Source organism: Ambystoma mexicanum, chromosome 3p (genome assembly GCF_040938575.1).
Source record: "Ambystoma mexicanum isolate Mex_15411 chromosome 3p, UKY_AmexF1_1, whole genome shotgun sequence".
Taxonomy (NCBI): domain Eukaryota; kingdom Metazoa; phylum Chordata; class Amphibia; order Caudata; family Ambystomatidae; genus Ambystoma; species Ambystoma mexicanum.
Genome location: NC_090925.1, coordinates 1180471674 through 1180491315, shown reverse-complemented (window position 1 = coordinate 1180491315; position 19642 = coordinate 1180471674).

Sequence of the window (19642 nt, the reverse complement as noted above, 5' to 3'; positions counted from 1 at the left end):
AGCTCCTTTAAAAGGAGAGAGGCAAATATTTTGCCTGTGACATCCAGCATTGAGAGCGTCTATAATTGCTAGGATCCACTCGATTACCCTTTTTGAAGACTGGTATGAGCACCGCTGTTTGCCAGGATCGGGGTATTCTCCCTTCTTTTAGGATCTTTTTGAACATTATAGCTAACAGGGATGCCCAGAATTCAGGATGCGCCTTTATCACAATATTTGCTAGGCCATTTGGGCCCGGGGCTCGGGTGGATTTTAAATCTGAGATTGTATTCAGCACCATTTGATATGTCACATTAAATGGAGGGTTTAACGGCCTATTGATCAGTGTATGGGGTTCCTCTATGTCTGCCTTGGAATTCCTATTTTCAAGGAAAGCTATCCATGTTTCAGCATTAATAGGGTTAGCTAATTTGCCTTGTACAGTGCCTCGCGCATCACCCAGCAGAGCCCAGATATTACGCGTTTTACCTGTACAGATCGTGTTTACTAATCTTTGCCAGGCCGTGATTTTGTCTAATTTCCGTTTAGCCTTGATCATAGCTCTATATTTGTTTTTAACGCTCCTAACCTTAATGAAATATATGTCTGAAGGGTAGGCTTGTCTCTTGGCCAGGCGGAGTTCCGCTCTACGCTCTCTCTTCAGGTTTCTTATAGCTATGTCAAAGGGTGGCTTTTCCCTACCACAGCTAATCATAGACCCCGTGCGACAGACCGCATGTTTCTTAGCAAAGGTACAGATCCAGTGTTCAATGGCGTCGCTCGACATCTCCTGGAAGTTCAATAGCAAGTTTAGATCAATGTTAACCAAAGCTGCCACCGCAAGAGCGACATTTTTATCTGACCAGCTGATCCTAGTGCCAGCTTTATTTGGCACGATGTTACCCATGTTGATACTAGGAGGGGCTTTTGTCCCAATGTTCAATTTGCATATGAGTGTAGCATGATCACTCCACTAATTAGGGGTTATTTGCATATCCTCCACTATCTCATACAGACTAGGGGAAACAAAAATGTAGTCTATGGTACTTCTTGAAATGCCATTGGACCAGGTGTAATTACCTGGAGAGTCGCTCACAGTTTTACCATTAAGCATTTCAATGTCCCATAGGTCAAACAAATGTTTCCATCCTTGGCCTTCGGGATCATTTTTTTTGGTGTGTTGCATATAATTTTTAGCTTTTAACTTAGGGTTATAGGACTTCCCTATGTTACCGCTCATGTGGCAGTTGAAGTCTCCAACCACTATTACCCCAGTGTTCCCAAGTTTTAGCAGCCAGGTAGCCAATAGATTTTGTAAGGCCTCCTGGAGTTGATCTCTTATTAGTGCTCCCGGGGGATTGTATATACTAACTAGTAGCAAGCGATCCATTCCTGTCTGGTTATTATAGTCGACCTCAACTGCCAACAAATTACTGAGACAGTCAGTTTTCACTAATTTAGAACCAAACATGTTAGCCACCCCTATGATAAGTCCACCATAGGGTCTTCCCTTTATACTTTTATTAGCTGCCCTTTGATAAATGACAAAGCCATCCAGAATCAATGGCTCCATAGCCCAAGTTTCTTGAAGGCAAAAACAACTATGTTTATCTAGAATCTTAATAGAGCCCTCAGTTGTCAACAAGTGAGCAAAACCCCTACAGTTCCAGGACAGAATAGACGTATCTTTTACCATCGGGAAGCAGGTGAGTGCTGCGCAGGGCAAGCCGACCCCTGATGCCCCCACAAAGGAATTTCTGTGCCCCCAGGCCCCTGCACCCTCTTTGCGTCCCCTATCCCCGCTCCTTCCTGGATCCCTGCTCCCACCTTCCATCCCGCCCCCCGTTCCCCATTGGCTAACTGGGCCCGTGGGCTCGGGTCTAGCGACCCGCGGCAGCCTCCCTGCTTCCTTTACCATCGGGAAGCAGGTGAGTGCTGCGCAGGGCAAGCCGACCCCTGATGCCCCCACAAAGGAATTTCTGTGCCCCCAGGCCCCTGTACCCTCTTTGCGTCCCCTCTCCCCGCTCCTTCCTGGATCCCTGCTCCCACCTTCCATCCCGCCCCCCGTTCCCCATTGGCTAACTGGGCCCGTGGGCTCGGGTCTAGCGACCCGCGGCAGCCTCCTTGCTTCCTTTACCATCGAGAAGCAGGTGAGTGCTGCGCAGGGCAAGCCGACCCCAGATGCCCCCACAAAGGAATTTCTGTGCCCCCAGGCCTCTGTACCCTCTTTGCGTCCCCTCTCCCCGCTCCTTCCTGGATCCATGCTCCCGCCTTCCATCCCGCCCCCCGTTCCCCATTGGCTAACTGGGCCCGTGGGCTCGGGTCTAGCGACCCGCGGCAGCCTCCCTGCTTCCTTTACCATCGGGAAGCAGGTGAGTGCTGCGCAGGGCAAGCCGACCCCTGATGCCCCCACAAAGGAATTTCTGTGCCCCCAGGCCCCTGTACCCTCTTTGCGTCCCCTCTCCCCGCTCCTTCCTGGATCCCTGCTCCCACCTTCCATCCCGCCCCCCGTTCCCCATTGGCTAACTGGGCCCGTGGGCTCGGGTCTAGCGACCCGCGGCAGCCTCCTTGCTTCCTTTACCATCGAGAAGCAGGTGAGTGCTGCGCAGGGCAAGCCGACCCCAGATGCCCCCACAAAGGAATTTCTGTGCCCCCAGGCCTCTGTACCCTCTTTGCGTCCCCTCTCCCCGCTCCTTCCTGGATCCCTGCTCCCGCCTTCCATCCCGCCCCCCGTTCCCCATTGGCTAACTGGGCCCGTGGGCTCGGGTCTAGCGACCCGCGGCAGCCTCCCTGCTTCCTTTACCATCGGGAAGCAGGTGAGTGCTGCGCAGGGCAAGCCGACCCCAGATGCCCCCACAAAGGAATTTCTGTGCCCCCAGGCCCCTGTACCCTCTTTGCGTCCCCTCTCCCCGCTCCTTCCTGGATCCCTGCTCCCGCCTTCCATCCCGCCCCCCGTTCCCCATTGGCTAACTGGGCCCGTGGGCTCGGGTCTAGCGACCCGCGGCAGCCTCCCTGCTTCCTTTACCATCGGGAAGCAGGTGAGTGCTGCGCAGGGCAAGCCGACCCCAGATGCCCCCACAAAGGAATTTCTGTGCCCCCAGGCCCCTGTACCCTCTTTGCGTCCCCTCTCCCCGCTCCTTCCTGGATTCCTGCTCCCGCCTTCCATCCCGCCCCCCGTTCCCCATTGGCTAACTGGGCCCGTGGGCTCGGGTCTAGCGACCCGCGGCAGCCTCCCTGCTTCCTTTACCATCGGGAAGCAGGTGAGTGCTGCGCAGGGCAAGCCGACCCCTGATGCCCCCACAAAGGAATTTCTGTGCCCCCAGGCCCCTGTACCCTCTTTGCGTCCCCTCTCCCCGCTCCTTCCTGGATCCCTGCTCCCACCTTCCATCCCGCCCCCCGTTCCCCATTGGCTAACTGGGCCCGTGGGCTCGGGTCTAGCGACCCGCGGCAGCCTCCCTGCTTCCTTTACCATCGGGAAGCAGGTGAGTGCTGCGCAGGGCAAGCCGACCCCAGATGCCCCCACAAAGGAATTTCTGTGCCCCCAGGCCCCTGTACCCTCTTTGCGTCCCCTCTCCCCGCTCCTTCCTGGATCCCTGCTCCCACCTTCCATCCCGCCCCCGTTCCCCATTGGCTAACTGGGCCCGTGGGCTCGGGTCTAGCGACCCGCGGCAGCCTCCCTGCTTCCTTTACCATCGGGAAGCAGGTGAGTGCTGTGCAGGGCAAGCCGACCCCTGATGCCCCCACATAGGAATTTCTGTGCCCCTGCCCCCCCATGCCACCATTTTGGGGCCACGAGGCCCTTGCTGCCTCCCTTCTGCACGGCAGCTTTCCTCCCTCAGTCCCGCCCCCTTTGTCCTCCCCTTGCCCTGATTCGTCCACCTCCCCTTTATCCTCGACTTTCCCAGGGCAGCCCTCTGCCCGGCAGCCCCTCTGGCGAAGGGCCCCAAGGCAAAGGGCGGATCCTACAGAGGCGGCTCCAGGATGTGTCAGCAGGTGTCCGCAGGGGACGCCAAGGAAGCCAACAAACACCAACAAAAACCGTGAGTGTGGCATGGGTGGGGAGTAGAGCAATCACTCTACTCCAGAAAACCCCCGCCACTCTATCTTACCTACCAATAACATAGAGTGCCATAATACTAGCATGTCCACTCTTGGATGGAATTGTGAATGTTAGCATGTCCATTCTTAGATGGAATTGTGAATGTTAGCATGTCCACTCTTGGATGGAATTGTGAATATTAGCATGTCCACTCCTTGACGGAATTGTCAATGTTAGCATGTCCACTCTTGGATGGAATTGTGAATATTAGCATGTCCACTCCTTGATGGAATTGTGAATGTTAGCATGTCCACTCTTAGATGGAATTGTGAATATTAGCATGTCCACTCCTTGATGGAATTGTGAATGTTAGCATGTCCACTCTTAGATGGAATTGTGAACGTTAGCATGTCCACTCCTTGATGGAATTATGAATGTTAGCATGTCCACTCTTAGATGGAATTGTGAATGTTAGCATGTCCACTCTTAGATGGAATTGTGAATATTAGCATGTCCACTCTTAGATGGAATTGTGAATGTTAGCATGTCCACTCTTAGATGGAATTGTGAATGTTAGCATTTAGAAGTACGCCGGATAGCCCTCTGAGAAAGATACACTAGAATTTGCATTTAGAAGCTGTCCCCAATTAGCCTCTCTGTGAAAGTTGAATTTAAAATTGTTCCCACCTGCATTTAGAAGTGTACTCAGTCGCATTTAGAGGCTGCACCCGATAGCCTCTCTGTGAAAGTTGAATTTAGATCTGTTACCACCCACATTAGAACTGCTCCCACCTCCATTTAGAAGTGTACCCAATTGCAGTTGGAAGTTGCGCCGGATAGCCTCTCTGAGAAAGTTGAATTAGAATTGTTCCCTCTTGCATGTAGAAGTGTACCCAACGGCATTTAGAAGTCTACCCAATTGCATTTAGAAGCTGCACCCAATAGCCTCTCTGAGAAAGTCGAATTTAGAATTGTCCTCACCTGCATTAGAATTGTACCCAATTGCATTTAGAAGCTGCACCCAATAGCCTTTCTGCGAAAGTTGAATTTAAATCCGTTACCACCCGCATTAGAATCGCTCCCACCTGCTCCTGGAAGTGTATCCAATTAGAGTTGGAAGTTGCGCCGGTTAGCCTCTGTGAGAAAGTTGATTTAGAACTGTTCTCTCTTACATGTAGAAATGTACCCAACGGCATTTAGAAGTGTACCCAATTGCATTCAGAAGCTGCACCCAATAGCCTCTCTGTGAAAGCTGAAATTTAGAACTGTTCCCACTTGCATTTAGAAGTGTACCCAGTTGCACCTGAAAGTTTGCACCCAATAGCCTCTCTGTGAAAGTTGAATTAAGAACTGTACCCTCTTGCAATTAGAAGTGTATCCAACAGCATTTTAGAAATATACCCAATTGCATTTAGAAGCTGCACCCAATAGCCTATCTGAAAGCTGATTGTAAAACGGTTCCCACCTGCATTTAGAAGTGTACCCAATAGCATTTTAGAAGTATACCCAGTTACACTTGAAAGTTGCACCCAATAGTCTCTCTGTGAAAGTTGAATTCAGAACTGTTCCCAGCAGCGTTTAGAAGTGTACGAAGGTGTGAACTAGACGATGATAATGACTGAACGAATGTGTGGAGCGGACGAATATGAGGAACGGACGAATATGTACAACAGACGATGCTTAATATGCTTTGGAATGAAGGAAACACTTGAAAACATACATCATTACCACACCCCACGCTTACTCTCCCTCTTACACCACCACTCATCTAGAACACAGAGATACTATGACACCATTCGGTATAACTGTTCTCATATCCACATCTCCCTCTTACTCCACATCACTCTAAGTAATCATTGCTGGATTCACACCCCCCAGCCAGGCGTTCTCCTCAGGCCTAATGCAGCCACACTCGTTCTGGGTAAAACCGACCAGAGCAAACACATACTCCTGACCTCTCAACCACCACACCTACAACTAAGAAGCAGCTACCACTCGATTTCCGCACCAGCTGCACACATACCTAGTGCGCACACGCACTTTTGGACTCCCTCTACTCTCTATACTGACCTGAACTTCGGTTCCCGAGGGCGTTCAACCTACCAGCGCCTTCAGACCATACCAATGGTATATAAGGCGCTATATAAATGCAAAATAACAATAACAATAACAATAACAATAACAATAACAATATCTCATTGCTTTATCAGCACTTCAGGTAGTGAATCCGCAATCCATTTTAATGCTTGTTGTATGTCTGAGATGTCCACTTTTTTTCCTTCAGAGAAATTGGGGCGGGGGTTGGTTTCAGCTGTCAGATCTAACTTAGCGGGCAGTTGTCTTAGATCTGGTTCGTTGAGATCAGCGTCAACCTCCACATCAACCGCTTTCAGTTCGATCTTATAGTTCCTTATCACATAATGTCGACGCACAGCAGCCTGATTTATCGTTTGTTTAGTGGACAAAAAGTCGGGTAAGGGCCATAGGAAATTGTAATGTCAACGGACATAAGGAGGGTTCTTATAACACTTTCAACCTGACAACGAACAATACGAACAGCGTTCTCAGAACACCCCCATTTTGTTTAATTGCAACATTACCTCCACGTCTACTCTTCCTCGTCCCAGTACTTACTTCATGAGGCCCCTGCCTCCGACACAGGACCTTCTTCTATTTCTTTAAATTCCTATAACTCCTCCCCCACATCCACATCACTCAGTTTCATATTACCAAGCTGGAGCATGGGTCCTTCCCCGCAGGGAGGGTGAGGAGGGTCGTCAGTACGGTGACGAGGAAAAATAGGACTAGGAGTAATGAAGATTACTGGTAAGTATTTTTTTTTTTTACACAAAAAGTACACAAGCTGTAAGAAGTCAATTCAAAGAAAAGCTACTACATTAGTTACCTTAGTATCCAACAAATGGATATCCTAACTTGAAACCTCCCGGACTGTCCAAGAGAGACATAAAGCAATGCAAAATCAAATCCCACACAACTTATTGATAAAAATGTGTTACCATTTTTTATTACACAAAAGTGAATACATATAACCAATACACATCCTCCTATACCTTTAACAAGAATGTGGTAGGAGTATTTGCAACGGATGCATAAAGACAAAACAAAAAGTCAGCTTTTTTTGGTCAATGTCTTAGTTTGCCATAAGAATGCACCATATGCTTGAAATTTTGTGCTTAAAACAAATGCTTAAATGTGCCTAAAACAAGTGCATAAAGACAACCAAGTACAACTTCTTGGTAGTGCAATTCTGCCAATTGTGCAGAAGTATTTTCAATACATAATACAGGTCTGCCTACGTAAACATTTCACTTTGTTCTAGTGCAGAAGTCGAGGTCTCGAACAAAAAATGATGTCGTGAAAAACAGACAAAGAAATAAATTTCAACAAAATGAGACCACTGTTACATTTCGGCGGGCCACCTGTAAGGCCTCTTTAGAGAACCGCCTTCCTCGGGGCTGAATAACTGATGGTAATCCCTACAGGGAAGCAGACAAAACAATCCATCACATATAAATATGTACATAGAATAATAAATAAAACACAAAAATGACACTGTGGCTTGCTGTATGTCTCTCAAACACATGACCTGGGTATATCAATTATAGGGGCCCTAACTACTAAGGCCAAACAATTGTAGAATAAAACAGACTACTGATTAGGGTCTACCTAAGAGAGTAACCTTACCCAAAATAAATGTGGGTGGAATTCATCAAGGGCAGAATTTCTAGACGCAAAGTTCAACCTCAGGGTGAAGCGTGATGGAGCAGGAATTGAGGTAAGTCATCACTAGAAGTCAAATGATTGTAAAAATTAGCGCTCATAAAAAATGCTTGCAGAAACTGCCATAGGAAGTATTAGAGGCAGAAAAGTGGGAAAGAGAAAAGGATTACAAAAATTGTACCTGAATGTGAAGGTCTGTTGAATTCTCACATCATGGCAACAGACATAGAAAAATCAAAGCCAGTATCTAGATTACAAACTTCAGAACAAAGGAAGAAGAACTGCCACGAGTCGCTGGCAAATGAATGTCCAATAAAGGGACGATAATTCGGGAATGAATACCTAATCTGCACAAGAAAAGCAGAAGCAACGAAGAAAAAAAATACGGAGGAAACAGAACAGAGAAAACCCCATGATTAATGTCAGGTTTAAGAAACTTGAAATGGCTGAATTAAAAAAATTAATAAAGAGCATCTGTATTGAAGAGTTCATCAAAATCATGCATCATATTCAAACGTACATGGGGTGCATGAGTTAGTGAAAACGGGATGCATGCACAAGAACAATGTTGATTAATGGTCCCTTTGGAGTGATGAAAGTGAAATAGAGTGAAATAGTATCGTAATAAAAAGGCGCTCGTCAGCTTCATGCATCGTGTTAAACCGTACATGAAGTGCATGAGTTTATAAAGAAAATGCATGCACAGAGAGAAAGTTGATAATTGAACCCGTTAGAGTGAAAATGAAATTGTATCGTAATGAAAAAGCATTACGGACTTAGAAGCTTACCGTGAGTACGGACGGACAAAGAATTATAGCCTGTACCGATGTTGACAGGGGAAGTGCCTGCATGCGTCTGGCAGAGAGGCCTCGGCTGCAGAATAGCTTATGTTGGGGCTGGCAGCGTAGGACTAGGAGTAATGAAGATTACCGGTAAGTAATCAGAGCATTTCAGGACACCGCAAGTGTTCTTAGAACACATTCAACTTGCCAGAGTACAATACGGACAGCGTCCTCAGGACACCCCCATTTTGTTTATGTCTTAGCTCAATTTTAGCTTGTTTGCGAACAAAACGGACACATACTCCGTCCTCAGAACACCCCACCATTTAGTTTATATAGAACATTTCAGAACAGCCGTGTTGTCCGCAGACAAATCGAACACAACAAAAGCGTCTAGCATATAAAAAAAACAGAACATTGAACCTATCTCATACTCCCCCACCCTCCCCAATTACTCTTACACACCAACACACTCGACAAAATACAATTTTTAATCCAAGTTTCACCGCGCTGTCCGCGGTCATCCGCGAAAGCAAGATGGCGGTCGCCACAGAAAATCTGACGCGCTTCACGCACCACGCTGTCCAATCAGCGAACACGTCTGGTGTCCGCGGACATCGCGCAAGCCGCTCGGCCAATCAGGGCACTGTCCGCGGAGCGAACAAGGAAGTCCGTCCGTGAAGCGAACAGAGATACCACTAATTTTTTTGCCTTACATTTTGGTCATTTTAAAAAAAACTACTGGACGGATTTACACCAAATTTGCAAAAGCACGCTTTCGGGACCAAGCCCCCACTCCTGCCGCAAATTTGGTGTGAATCCATCCAGCGGTTTGGGCTGTAGGCGTCCGCAAAGTTTTTTCCCATTATGTCTACGGGAAAAAACAAAAGTTTTGGGACCCCCCCTATAACTTTGCCCCCCCTGGACCAAACCTCTCCACCCAGAAAATGCTCTTCCTATGGAAACACCAACTTAACCATAACTACATGGACGCTACAGCGTCCATATAATATATATATTGAATTGAACATAATATTATGCTTCAGCTTGTGTGCACTGCTTCGATGTATTTTGCTCAGTCAACACAGTATAGATCGAGTTAAATAAAAGTAAATGTTAAGTGCGTTCACAGTTTCAGGGTGAGTAGTGTAACGCGGTTGTAATTTGTTCGAGATTTTTACGGTCAGTGACATATTTGTAAGTGTCCCGTATTAGAAATAAACAAAGGCAGGAGATTCTTTGTGTAGAGGCTGATCCTAAAAGAAGAAAGGTTGAAGTATTTCAATTTCCAGCAATTGCATAAAGGAATCAGATTGCCCGCGGCTATTTCCTGCAATTCATCTGGGGAGCTATGGCTGGAATGTGCCAGTGTTTGCTTGAGAGACTCCAGAATGTTCGGCTGCCCAGAGCCACAGCAGAGCAGCGAGGTTTTCTCATACCACAGCAGCATTGTATGCCATACCAGATTAGCATGTTGTGACTTTTAGCAGGCTGAGCTCATTTTATCGCAGGCTGGACCTTATAAAGCTGGAGTTGGAGCAACGCAACCTGGCTGTTCGCCTCCTCCGAGCCTTATAAAGATATGAGGCATTCACCGGTTTTTCCTCTGTCAGTTTTCAAGGAATGCACCCTGGGACTTTACAATGGCCGCCCCTGGTGTCTGTATGAAATTCTGATAGCTCCTGTAAGCAACATGTGAAGGATTATTTAATTTACTGTGCTTGATAAAGTTGCCCAGTCAGCAGTGGGGGCTGTTTCCCCAAAGGTCTCCTTTCCCTTGTGCTAAACATACCAGGTTCCATTGCCTATTAAACCCATGCGTCTAAAATCTATGCTTCTGACATAGGTGTACCAGCCTCCCATTCACTGAACACGAGGCTAGATATGATGCTGTTTATGTCAACGTTAGTCGAATATTAAAGGACTGTTGATGGTCAGTAGTGTTCAGAAGACACAAGGTAGGCAGCGCTTGTGATATTATAAACTACTCTGTTTCAGTTATCAATTTTACAAAGCACGGTCGGTTGCAGTAAGAAACATTGGCTAAATGTAAATGAACCACTTGGCTCACATACACAGATTCAAAATAATAATTTCGTCTGATAGTGCCTGCTGGATGGCCTTCTAGCATCTTCCTGCATGATACCATTGCACTGTTGATGGGGCCTTAACCACTGTTACAAAGCTTGACGTTTGTCTCCCAACGTTCCACCTCGATGCTCATTGTCTTGCTTAGCAAATATTCCATCAGAACGATGCTCACGTCTAGGTTCCAAGCTACTCCCCTAACAATCTGCTTTTCTTTCTAACCTGCTTTTGATCTGTTTCTGTGATGGAGCCATACCATAAGGACATGGCGGCTCTTGAGGAGCGGCATGAGGCAGTGGTTATCCGGCCTTAGCCTGGTCATGCGACCTAGGCTTCTCTGCATGCCTATAACTCCAGTGTGGGCGGATAACACACGTTTCAGCCCTCTTCCCAGGGGTGAAGTGCATTAATGCAGAGGTTTTGGAACCCTGTTTGATAATATAAAATACTTGACACCTATAATCAGCACTTACTTAAAAATGTGCACAACAAAATAATACAATGCTTTGCATGTCACTTAAAAAAAAAGAAAAACATGTATTTCTTGAAGATTCTCCTTTGAATATCAATGACTGCGTCTTACATGGCAGACCTGGGTGAACTTCATCTAAAGTGACCTCCACATTTTCACTGGTTTCTTTCCCTAAAATCCATGTTGACAGATCACTCCATGTTTCCTAGTCCCAAAGCAACTAAGCCGGATCTTGGTGATGGCCTGCACCCACAATCCTGCGCTGGATATAGTGTTCATATATCTAAATAGTGCATGCATGTACTGCTGTGCATGAAATAATAACATATAAGTTGTTATATGTTAAGACCATACACAAAATATAAAAAAATTACATTTTAACTAGGACTGATCTTTGCTGGACTAAACATATTTCTGGCGTGGGTGGCCATTTTCTTACATAAAGTAATAATTGCACCAACCCATCCCAGACGGGAAGTATGTTTTTTTATGCAGTTCCAGTACAGGTGGGGCTAGCATAGTTATAGCATGAGTTGTGCAAAAGATCCCAATTGGGGTAAGGTTTAGAGAATATGTCGGTCATAAGGAAATAATCTACATTTTGTTAAGTGACTTGGTGAAGTGAGGAAACCTAAGACTTTGCCAAGGATGTGCTCAGGGAAGAAATTGGAAATAAATATCACATAACTGTTTGAGTCTTAGCAGTGCAGACAAAACGAGGCGGTCTCAACTAGACTCCTCAGCGGCAGTCAAGGAGTTAAACAAGTACAGAAAAGCAGAAGTGTAAGATGTGACTGCGAAATGTGATATGGATACTGCTCTGCAGGAGTACAGGGACGAGTGATAACTAAATGGTCTACTCATCCCCACACTACCACTGAACCAGCAGTGTTTCCCAGGCACAGGACACTTCTCAGTACTTCTCAAATTATTTAACAGGTGATTTGCCATCAATGCGGCAGCATCTATTGGGATGGAAGCCCCCTTGGAAGTAGTAAAGCATTATACCAAGTCCACACGTGACCCCGAGGTGCCATATAGTCGACAGCTTTTTCTATGAAAAAACAGGCAAATTCCAACAGATCATCGAGTCAACCTCCCGCATCATTAGCCAAACGCCAATCTAGCATGCACACTGCCCCAGCCCCACTGGACCGAATTCTCTCCTCTCTACCCTCAATCTCATGCGGGTTTCCGCAAGTCTCCATCCTCACGTCAATCCTCTTTTACATTTACCTGGACTTTCTGTGCACCCTCTTCAAAGTTCCGGATGTAGCTATTCATCCACACATGCATGGAAAACTCACACGCGCACCTTCAATGTATGTCCACGTGGAGCCTGAGTACAAGCACCTCTTTGCTGACACCCTAGAGTGGCTGCATCCCCACCATTAGTGAAAATATACTATCAAGTGGCATATCGGCCATTCAAAGGCTTCATCCCATCCCAGTGTGCACAGGTGACCTAACTAAACACAGCTAGTCACAGACCTCAGTCATTTACTTCTGCAGGTGACAAGGAACCCACCGCAGGGGAGGACTCAAATGTCTACATAGACTCCGAATCTGAGTCATGCCATGCGGGGGTTTGGAGAAGGAGCTGGCAGCAGGTGTTTGGAGCGAGCTGGAGACCAAGGAAGGTACAATCAATCATCGATTGTGTCAAGGTAGACGAGGATATAAACACAGCTCACATCAGTGGACAGTGATCTTGAAGGAAAGATTGAACATTGTAAATGTTGAACATAGTACTTTGAATGTCACAAGAAGACGTGTAAAGTTTATTCCGATCATGTAACTTTTGTTTTCATTGAATCCCTTGATTTGTTTAAAAATGGCACTCTTTAAACAGACAGGCCTGATACTCTAGAGTAGTGGGTGCCTTCACGCCCCTCTTTATCCTTCCCATGTTAACAAATGAAGTACTTTTAAGACGGTAGCCCCAGGGGTGGACTGCGAAGCAAAAGAGGCCCTGGAAATAATTTTCAAAGTGGCCCCATGTGGTGTCCGGTCAAATGGTCGAAAATAAAAGATCGAATGACCATTTGATCGAAAGTCAAATGGTCGAAAAAAAAAGGTCGAATTTTTGTATTTATTTATATATTTTTTTCTTTTTGTTTGGTAAAAAAAATGAATATAGAAAAAGGGGGGTTGTGGGGCAACCCCCCATAATTTTTTTTTTTTTTAAATCGACAATTTTTTCGACCATTTGACTCTCGATCAAATGGCATTCGATCATTTGGTTTTCGACCAAATGACCTACAACCGCCCCATGTTATACATTTTCAGCAAGCCCAAACCTTTTCCTATGGGAAAATTTGAAAATGCCACAAAAAAGAGGCCCAGGGTGCAGGGGCCTGCCGGGAAATCTCCAGAGTTCCCCATGGGCCAGTCCACCCTTGGGTAGCCCTTCCTGTTACAGGCTGTTAGTGTAAGCACATTAAAGACGACATGCGTATTTGTATTTGTTTATTTGTACAGCGCACCAAGCCCTGAGGCACCTGGGCGCATTTCTTAGTGTTACACAGTTACATTTATACAGTACAATGATACATAAATACATTACTTACAGATATAGAGATGATACTTATTTGGGCATTTGAGCATAATGATGTTAGACATATTTACATAGTTGCATGTAGGAGTCTCATATAACACACAGGAGAGGGCAAGGTGTAACGTCTAGTGCTGGTTGGCTAGTGATCTTCCGCTAGAAGCCAGATTTTGACTTTGCTTCTGAAGAAGTGGTAGGATGGTTCAGATCTGATTGAGGTGGGTAGATCATTCCACAGTTTAGCAGCATGCACCGGGAAACTGCTACCCCCCGCCTTCTGCAGCTTTAGCCTCAGGATCTTAAGGCAGCGTGCTTGTGCAGCTCTAATGGGACGGTCAGTGGTGCTGCGTGTGAATAGTTTTGAGAGATAACTCGGTGCACAGTTTGCGAAAACATTTGTGTGTGAGTGACAATGATATGATGGGCACTGGGACTATTCATCGCTGCCCTAATGACATTATTTTGTAAGACCTACAATTTGTTTGTGTTTCGTTGGCTGACCCCTAGATAGAGCGCATTGCAGTAGTCGAGTTTCAATAGGACTAGTGCTCTGGCTATAGTGGTGCAGTTGTTAGTGGTTAGGAATGGTTGGCATGCCGTGATTAGTTTACAAGTGTAGGCCGTTGCAGAAGTTACTGAGTTGGTTTGTCTGTCTAAGATTAGAGTGGAGTCTAGGTTGATCTGTTCTCAAGAAATGATCTGATCCACTCAGTGGCTTTGTCTGAAAAGTGTGCTGCAGAGATAAGATGTCTGCATAGATCTTGGTGATTTACCAAGTTGAATGCTGCCGACAAGTCAAGTAATAAGAGGAGGGCCAGTTTGCCTTTGTCCTTGAGTTCTTCTGTTTGTGTTTTCAGGTCAATCAAGGCTGTCTCCATGCCGTGCCTAGGTCTGAAGCCAGATCAAGGAGGTTGTTGTTTTTTAGATGTTCCTGGATCTCTAGATAGGCAGCTCTGACCAGGATTTTCAGAAGAACGGGGACAGTAGTGATGGGTCTGTAGTTGATCGGGATACTCAAGTCTAAAGATGTTTTCTTAAGTAATGGGAGAACCAAGGCATCTTTGAGGTTGTTGGGGACGATGCTGATATTAAATGAAGCGTTGATTAAGGAGGTGATGAAGGGAGCTTATTCAGTTGTTGCCTGCTTCATGGTAGGGGTTGGGAAAGTGTCTCCCTGGCAATTAGATGGTTTTAGTTTAAGGATTAAGGTGTCTACATCTTTGGTGGAGAGTGCTGAGAAGTTGAATTGCTTAAGGGAATGTTGATGAGAGGAGCAAGGGGTGGTTTGTGATGGGTCAAGTGAGAGGCTAGTTTTTTTAGATTCTATTTTTTCTTGGAGCATAGTGATGTTGTCTAGAAGTGTTTTTTTGAATATTGGAACATGACATAGTGTCTTGACGCATGTGTAGGGGGAGCTGCTGAATTATCCAAGTTCTTATGTGCTCAATTTAGCTTGGATGGTCCGGTTGTTGTACTTGTATTTTTTGGCTTGAAAGATCACCTCTTTGTAGTTGAGGGATGTTATCAGAAGGTTGTCCTTATTAGTTGCTATGGGGAGGCTCTTCCAGAGGGCCTCAGACATTCTTTTTTGCTTGCGTAAAGCTCGAAGGTGTGGTGTATACCACGAGATGAGGTGTGCGCTGCGTTTCGGCTTTCAAAGTTGAAGTGGAGCAATGTTGTTGCTCGGCTTGAAGAGGGTTTGGTTATAGATATCGACTGATGCAGTGGGTCTCTGTGCAATTTGCTAGAGTTGTTAAGGATGTGTAGGATAAGTGGGAGCAGTTTCTCCCTAGTTATATCACTGCTGTTTCCCGTGCAGATTGGAGGAGAGAGGTTTTGTTCAGTGCGCTGATAATCATTCTTGATAGTGAATGTGATCAGATGATGGTCTGACCAGACACAGGGCATGTTAGATAGGATGTTGATATTCCAATTGAGATCTGCAAGCCAATCAAGGGTCCTACCTTTGATGTGGGTAGGTTCAGTAATACTATGAAGGAAACCAAGTTTTGTTGTAGTGTTGGCGATGTCTAGGGCTTTAGCATCCTAATCGTCTTGGAAACCGAATTTAAGATCGCCCAGTAGGATGATTTGAGAGCTTAGCTTAGTTTTTTGTGGAGAGAAGGGTCGTACTATCTTCTTCAAAGGTGAATACTGGGCCAGGGGGCCTGTAGATGAGGTGCATGGTAAGTGTTTGGGTGGCTGAGACAGGGAACTTGACGGACAATAGTTCTGCTGAGCTGAGAGACTGGCTTGATATAGGTCTGAGGCCTAAGGATGTTATGGATATGAAGGTGACACCCCACCTTTTGTTTGGTTGAAGTCTCTATCACATGTGATGATGGAGTAGTCATTGGGGATAGCGAGGAAGAGAGCGGGCCCAGCTGCAGCATGTAGCCAGGACTCTGCGATCGCTAGGTAGTCAAGGTCTTGTGCTGTAATATAGTCAGCGATATCTAAGGCATGTGCTGGTAGTGATCTGGCATTAATTAATGCACCCTTAATGGGAGGGGTGGCTATATCAGGACTGTGTTTGTTGATAGCAGAGATGGTGAGTTCCCTCAGCGAGGTGCACATGTTAGATACATTCTTAGTTAATTTAACAGAGGTAGCACAGACTTTAGGCATGGCGAAGGTATTGGATGCTGATGGGGCTGGTAGAAATCTAGAGCCTAATCTATCACCCCATGTTTCAGTGTTAATGGATGATTCAATGTGGGTTTGGTGGAACATCGTTCAAGCCAGAGGGCTGTTGTGTTTAGGTATGGGTTATGTGGAAGGGTTATGGTGGTAGGTGTAGTTTTGGAGGTAGGATGCAGGCAGGAAGGCAAGAAAACTGAAGGAGGAATGGTCTCTGATGATGGGAGCCTTCTGCTCAGAGTCAGGGAGATGCAGATGGTTTTGAGCATGTTGTTATGAGTACTGGCGGGTTGTGCTGGTAGGTAGCTGTGGCTTTTTGTGGCTTTGTGTGGTCCTAATGGGGACTATCAGGTTGCCAAGTAGTAGCAGTGTGTAGCATACTATGTAGATCAGGTACATAATGAGGTACAAGTGGTAGAGAGTTGTGTTAAATGTGCTGGTTGATTGGGCGAAGAGGCTAGGAGAACTAGGCTATGAGTATAGTAACATACAGGCTGTAGCTGTTTGTGCAGATGACACGTTTTACTGATAGCCGAGCAAAGCTGTAGCGTTAAGCGAGACTATAGCAGTTGTGGATGTGAGACCGGGAGGCGGCCCGTTACTTTGCGAGGGCAGGCGACGTGTTTAGATGGGCTGTCCCAGATTTACATGAATGCCGTTTTGAGGGCTAGCTGAGCGTGCGAAGAATGGAGAGGCAAACCAGACTGTAGAAGTCACGCGAGGTGGATCGGACTAGATACGCATGGATGAGCAAGCGAAGTATAATATTTGCAGGTAGCGGCTTTGACTACTATTCCCAACTCAATGACAATCGTTTCATCCACATGAGATGGATGAAATGCTGAGTGATCCTGCCATGATTCACCAGCCTCCTGCACCCCCCGCCCCCACACACACACTGTTTAAGCTGCACGGAGATTAGTGAAGCAGGTGGTTAACCCACTGGTCACACTCGTCACCGGCGTGCAATGTTACATGGCCTCTACAATATTTTTGGGAACCATATTTGTATTTACATTGGTTGTATTTTTCTGAGTAGAAAACATTAGCAATACCTTGAGTAAACAAATCTATTGCTGACTCCCCCTCCTTCTCTCTCTCTCACACCCCTCTCTCACCCATTTCTCTCCCACTTGCTTCCACAGGTTTCTTGTTTTTTTCTGTGTGCTCTCTTTCTCTCCCCATGTCTTTCTCTCTCTCTCTCTCCCTTTCTCTCTTTCTCTCTCTCCCTCTCCTCTCTCTTTCTCTCTCTCGCTTTGACAGGTTTTTTGTCTATGTGTTCTCTTTCTCTCTCCCCCATCTCTTTCTCTCTCTATGTCTCACTTTATTGCTCCGTCTCGCAGTCTCTCTCGCTCTCTCTCTCGCTCTCTCTCTCTCTCTCTCTGTCTCTCTCGCTCTCTCTCTCTCTCTGTCTCTCTCTCTCTCTCTCTCTCTCTCTCTCTCTCTGTCTCCCTCTCTCTCTCTCTCTCTCTCTCTTGCCGAGAGTCGTGTTGTTAGGTCAACATGCACTGAACAGGCAGAGCCATTACTGATAGCCTCAAAAACCAAGAGAACACATCAATATCATGAAAGCAACTTCATTTTGATTTTTATCGTTTAAATTCAGCCTATAAAAATGAATCAACAAACATAATCAGATATCCTCATGCATATGCAGCATAACCAAATCATAGTCTTGTTTCGGCTGCAGTCTGGCGCGTCTACGGCATCCGTGCCATACATTGATCTGGCATTTATGGTGTTAATCGTTATGGTGATTTACATCCAGACGCATGCTTCAAGAAAATGGTCGTGGGTAGTGTTGGCTCCCAGTTAGTGCAGTAGTCTATTAAATAAGCCCAGGTTCTGAGAAACCTATGTAGAAAGTCCGGATCACATCTGTTCATGTTTCCATTGCAAACACCTCCAACCCTTGCTTCTTCAGCAAACAAATTCCTGGGGTCCTCCCGGGTCTTTTATCTTTGTGCTAGATAGTCTTGCCTCAGTAGGGTGGGCAGGGGTACTGTTTTTTTTATTTTTTTTTATATAGTTGAATTCAAAATGAGAACAGAGGTAGAGGCTTCACCCGATCTGAGACTGAATAGGCGTTTGGAGATATACATTGCCACTGTGTGTAATCTGAAGGAATGTCTCCATTGCAGTGAGGCGTGATTTTCCATACAGTGAGTTGAGAGCAAACAGAAGAGTACCAGGGTATGACTTACCTTGAATAACCTTGTAAAAGAGCAGAGGAATTTGCAGCCGTGTTCAGAACTACCTGTGCTATTTTATATTTGTTTTAATGATAATAATAATATACAGGAGATATTGTAGTCTTAATGATAAGATTACATTTGTTTTACCGAGCAAAGCACATCATCAAAACCTCGATTGAACATTTGAATTATTGTCTGATAACAGTGTGTTAGTCCAAGACAGGCTGATACACTTCTAATCTACTCTTTCAAAATCTCCATATTAGAAAAGAGAAGAGGAAAAATAGCACCAATGAGAGTTCCTTGCTGCTATAAAATCTCAACAGGGTTTTGGGAACATACCACTGATGACAGATCATAGTGTTTGCTACACATTCCTGTGATGAATCACTTAGTACATAATACACACTGGGCTGGGTGATCATATATCTTTTTTCCACAAAACTCACCCTAACAATAATGTGAAACCTATGTAGAAAGTCTGGATCATAGCTGTTCATGTTTCCATTGCAAACACTGCCCAACCCTTGCTTCTTCAGCAAACAGATTCCTGTGGTCCTCCCGGTCTTTTCATCTTTGTGCTAGATAGTCTCGGCTCAGTAGAATGGGAAGGGGTACTGTGTTTTTTTATAGTTGAATACAAAATGAGAACAGAGGTAGAGGCTTCACCAGATCTGAGACTGAAATGGTGTTTGGAGATATACATTGTCACTGTGTGTAATCTGAAGGAATGTCTCCATCACAGTGAGGCGTGATTTTACAACAGTGAGTTGAGAGTAAACAGAAGAGTACAGGGTTATGACTTACCTTGTCGTACCTTGTAAAAGACCATAGGAATTTGCAGCAGTGTTCAGAACTACCTGTGCTGGTTTATATTTGCTTTAATGGTAATGATCATTTCCAGGAGATATCGTAGTCTTAATGATAACATAACATTTGTTTTACTGAGCAAAGCAAATCATCAAAACCTAGATTGAACATTTGAATTATTGTGTGATAACAGTGTATTAGTCCAAGACAGGCTTGTACACTTCTAATCTACTCTTCCAGAATCTCCATATTAGAAAAAGGAAGAGGAAAAATAGCAACAATGAGAGTTTCTTGCTGCTATAAAATCAAACAGTGTTTTGGGAACATACCACTGACGACAGA